Raw genomic sequence first — 5,482 nt, forward strand, 5'->3', positions numbered from 1 at the left:
AGAAATATATGTAAAACCCAAAACATAACTTATCTAATAAAATCAATGGAACCCAATCAATCGCATTTAGTTTCAAGCATTGCTTCGAACAAAAAATATTCTTAATCATACACTAATGCATGTAATTGCTCAAAGTATATCCAAAATACTATATTTGATTATACAAGCAACATAAGAAGAATTACATTTAATTTATGCATCATCTTCCAATGTAACTCTACTTTTCCTACAATATACACCAATTAAAACTTTCAGAAGGTCATAAAAATTAGCAAATCAAAAGATTCAAAGCCTAAAAATTATTGAAACAGAACAAAATATATTAGAGTACACTACAAGTAAATATAAGAGAGAGATAAAAATAATGAAGGGGGTTAGTCAATATCTTTAACTACTAATGCTAATGAGACTTTTCTCAATTATCTTGTTTCATTTCATGAACTCTCTACACGTTGAAGCAGAATTATAAACAACATAAAACAGTGTAATTTATCAAACAATTGGTTATATTGGCAACATTAATAGAATTCCTTTCAAGTTATGCACCATCTCCCAATATAACTCTACTTTTCCTACAATATACACCAGTTATTTTGAAAAATAATTACAAGTTTCAAACAACACAATATGAAACATATTCTTTGTGTTTTTGTAAAGGTACGAAATTGTGTTACAAAAAACTAACTTTTTGGAATCCAAAAAAATAAAAAATAAAAAATTGAATTGTTAGTGTAGAGAAGGAAAATTCCCTGCCTATCATAAGTTAACACATCATGCTACCAAGTCCACAAAGTACAGCTAATTACAAAGCATCATGTACTGTTACTAGAAATTTGCCAAGTTTCATTAAGGTAAAAACATGAAAAGCATGCAAAATACTAATCACACATAGGCATGTGTAAGCAATGACATAAGCAGTCCAGCACATGTAAGCAATGACATAAGCAATCTAGCACGTGTAAACAATGACACAAGCAAACCAATCAGATGGTGACATGTATCACCAATCAGACTTCGTCACGTGTCGCTCGCCCACCCCCAAACTCCCATAAATAGAAGCCTTCCTAAGGCATTTGAAGAGACCAAGCCATCTAGAGTACAAGCGGCATTAGAGAAGATTTAGAAGCACTCAGAAGTACAGATGCTTTGCAGGAATCAAGCCTCAAAGCCTTCAAGAACTTCAACCTCAAAACCGAAGAACATTTGAAGCAAAACCATTCAAACTATCAACCTAGATCTTGAAGTTTGCTGGAATCAAACTCAAAAGCCTCCAGAAACCTCAACAAACCATAAATCAACAAATTTCTATGGATTCAAGCCTCTAAAGCACCGAAGAACTTCCGCCACTAACTTTCGAAGACGAAGAACGCACCAAGAACATGAAGAACGTACCAAGAACACAAAGAACAAAGAATTTCTAACAAGCTCATAGCCAAAGATTCATTGTAATTCTATTTCAAGGGTCTTCAATCCATCCCTCAGTCAAATTGAAGGATTTTTGGTGTTCAAGTCAAAATCACATTATTACAATTCCAATCAATAGGTCTTTCAAGGAGATCGAATTAGAGGATCACTCTTTTGTAATTTCAGAGAATAGTACCACATATTCATCAATACAAATTCACATTTGTGAAACTATATTACTTGTTTGATTTATTTCAAACTAGAAATTTAGTTGTCCCACAGTTAGTTTACCAAAGACAAAGGAAAAGAAGCCATTGTAGAACTTAATTAACAATGGCCTGATGATCCTAAAAGTCATAAATTAACAACAATATTTTCAGTAAGAACCATCGAACTTTCAAAGCTCCCACCACTTCACGACACATATTACAATTGATCAAATTTAAGAGTCTTATTGCACAATACTAAAAAAACGTGAGAAAAGAAATAGTATAGAGATACCAAAAGCTAAACTGCAACACTTTCTAGCGTAAAAAAAATTAATAATTTTGCAAAAATTAATTCAAAGTAAAATCTTCCAAGGCAACATTGATATTTTTCCCACATTATATATTCAACATATTCTATATATTCACTGAGAAATTTAAACAAACACAAAGACAACAATTGAAACTCAATTACAGATACACAAAGAATTATAAAGCAAGAAGCAAGAAATAAAAATTTTAGAAGAGAGGAATGAAAAATACAATTTTTCAGCTGTGAGTTGCAATTTTAACAAATAGTCCCTAAAAAAAAGCTATTTATAATATAATATAGGGTTATAGATTCCTAATTGAATTTGGTTATGGTTATGGATTCCTAATCAAATTAGGTTACCTTTGCTGATAATATAATATAGAGTTATTGATACCGCAAGGAAGAGAGGCTTGGATGGGATGGGAGTGAATGGGAGGGAGATGGGAGTATAGCGATTCTAGTTTTTTTTAGCGTAAACCCCATCCCTCAAACACCAAAGCAATTAAGTAAACCCTTGTACCCAGTACCCACACGCTTTTCTAGTATGACACGAACTACTACTCAACAGTGAATCTATGCTTGCTCAGTCTTTTTTCTTTTATATAAATTGTCTTTTTTTTGGTGTATTATTTTTTCTAATTATTTATTATAAATAGAAAAATAATAAATAGAACGATTGATGTGGCAAGCTCTGGAGAGGTCAACAAATAGTCAAAGGTTTTGGTTTAGTATATATACTAGTCGCTAATCAGTGCAATGCATGAGGAAGTTTGATAAAAACTATTTAAAATTTCACTTTGCTTAAAGTTATGATCACTTGGAAAAAAGAAAAAGAAAATATACATAAGAGATTACTATTGCTAACAAATCAAACCTATTGTTTGTTTCAATCTTATGCTTGCAAATACTTGAATTAACTACTTACTAATAAAGAAAATATATATGGTGAGACCATGGACCTTATCCACCCACCCTAAAAGTTCTTATATAGAAATCTCACAAAAATAAACAAAATGTAGGAAACACTCAAAATTTATAAAGCAACAGATGAACTATATCAGTGGATATTACAACATAATATCAAATTTAACATCCCAAGTCTCAAGTGTAGCAAGTTCATCATTGGTTGTTCAAACAAATTAGCAAAATGCAAAAACGCCATTTGTGTTTCATGGATATTTATTAGAATTAAAAAATAAAATCAATCTTAAAATTTGTAGACAATAACTTTTTTTTTCTACATCAAATTAAAATTGACAAATAATAAGTATAATAAGGAATGGTTACATAAGTATTCATCTTTGGCCATGGTCCTTCATCAATTGCCTTGGAAGCAACAACAACTTCTCAATTTTTGTCTTTAGCATCCACTTCAATAACAATTTTTTTTTTTGCTATGTACCTTCGACAACATGGGAATCACATCCTTGCCCTTGGATCCAATGTCAAAAAAGTTTTGCCTAAGGTCAAATGTAGTCATAGCATAACTTGCAATAGTCAATTAGTTTTGAATGCTAGGTGTACTTTCCATCCATCCATATGGAAGGAGGAATTTCCATTTGAGTAAGAATTTTTTTTTGGATTGAGAAAATGATATATCAAATCCAACGAAAAATAAAAAACTAAATTGGTGGTCTTCCAATGAGAGTAAGAATGAGGAAAGAAGGTACCCATATATATTGGTGGTGACTGTTGGACAAGCCTTGAAATTGCTTCATTTCATGGTATCAGCATTAAGCTCAAGGATCCAAAACCACAAACACAATCAAAATTGACAGAAAAATTGGTCTTCCAAATTAGGACCCAACAAATAAAAATAAAGCTATGAACTGTAGAATTATAAAACAGAGAGGTAAGAGTTACAGACAATTATGGGGTGAATAAAAACATAATTAGAATAAACACTATGTATTAAAACAAGAGGCATAATTAGAATAAATATAACAGCCCATCCTTATGTGCTTTTGTTTCTTAAGCATAATTAGAATATACATAATAGCCCATTGTATGATTTCATTCCTTCTCGTTAGCACAAGCTGGTTGAATCTTGTTTCTTCATTGCCACGGTACCCATGATAGCATGGTAGTGAGTTCACATGTTTTTCGGTCCCTAACCCAAGCCCAATCCATGAGTTCAGCGAAAGAAGGCTAGCTATTGAACACACATTCCATCATGTCATGCTGCCAGACCAACTGAATTTTGGAATAGCCCCAGACAGCATGAAGAGCATCTTCCACCTCGACCCCACAAAATCAGCTACACCTACAACCTTCTGCTTGAAAAAAGTTGAGCAAGTTGGCTACAATCCATTGATAACCCTCAAAACAACTTGGGTGCAAGTTTCCGCTACCTTGGTTGGGATTTCAAACAGTGTTATTTGGTAAGTTTCAATTTTGAGTGAGACCTTTTGTCAAACATGTGGTGTACATGTTCTAAATGGGAATGAAAAGAATATTTTACAACATGAATACACCCAAAAAAATGCCACTAACATTGACAAAAGTCAAGAAAAAACTTCAAAATGATCCCTAACGAAAATTGAACTGGTTTCAAATTTCATTGTGCCATTTAGTTTGGGTTGACCATGCAATATCTCGCTAAAAAGCAAAATCCATTTGCTTTCCAAAAGCAATTAAACGTCTTCAAAAAAAATAGTGGAAAAAAAGGGGGCCAGCTTTTTCAAATTACACTATATCATATACAGTAAATTTAATCAAACAATTAACAAGAACATAAATAATATGAAGAGGAAAGAAAACCTTGAATTTGTTGTGTGATCGCCGGTCGTTGGAGGACTCTTACTTAGCCTTGCAAGAAATTAGATGAATCCAATCTTGTAGTTTCTGAATTGTTCAAAATGATTATTCAAATATCTATTTCTATCACCAACAAAGCCCATCATCAGATTTCCTCTACCTACCCAAATAAATATATAAAGCAATAGAAATTCTGTTTGTTTCAAAGTTTTTTACTCTACCTCTATAGTTTTGATCAAAATTAAATCTTTTTTTATCACGGCAAAAACAATTAGAAAGTAAAAAACTAACATCCTTACATAGATAAGCAGTGTTCATGCCATTGTCTCTATAATTGGGTCATAGCAGAACAAATACTTGAGAATATATTATAATATCATAGATTAGAGAGAGTTTTGACTAAATAGTTAAAGTATTGGAGATGTTTGTAATCCTTAAGAGTCATAAGGAATAGGGGTTGCAGTCTTACAGGTTAAGGTCTGATGTGATGGTCGTGATAGTGATGTAGGGAAGAAAGGGGTTGCAAATTTAGGAATAGAAGGGAGAGATCGAAGGTTTAACGTAAAAGAAAAGAATCTAACCTTTGAAGTTGTTGTGGACTTTTCTTGTCGTAATAAGTGAAGGAATTAGCTCCTAAATATGACTAAATAGTGTAAACTTGTAGTGGGATTTGTTTCAAGGTTGTAGCAAGAAATAGGAAAGAAGGCATATAGAGAGGGAGAGAAGGTAGAAGAAAAAGAGGATGAAGAATGAATAAATAACTTATACGGAATGGTGCAAAATTGGTAACTACCCAGTGGAA

The 5,482-nt window shown here is 32.4% G+C and overlaps 1 long non-coding RNA gene across 1 annotated transcript; it reads right to left on the reverse strand.

The window, feature by feature from the left end:
• Positions 1-3,826: 3,826 nt before the first annotated feature.
• On the reverse strand, positions 3,827-5,482 carry LOC115984246. Its single transcript, XR_004090442.1, has 2 exons — positions 4,684-5,482; positions 3,827-4,274 (listed from the first exon to the last, which is right to left on the reverse strand). It is a non-coding gene; the product is annotated as an uncharacterized LOC115984246 (long non-coding RNA).

This window comes from Quercus lobata, chromosome 4 (assembly GCF_001633185.2).
Source record: "Quercus lobata isolate SW786 chromosome 4, ValleyOak3.0 Primary Assembly, whole genome shotgun sequence".
NCBI lineage: Eukaryota > Viridiplantae > Streptophyta > Magnoliopsida > Fagales > Fagaceae > Quercus > Quercus lobata.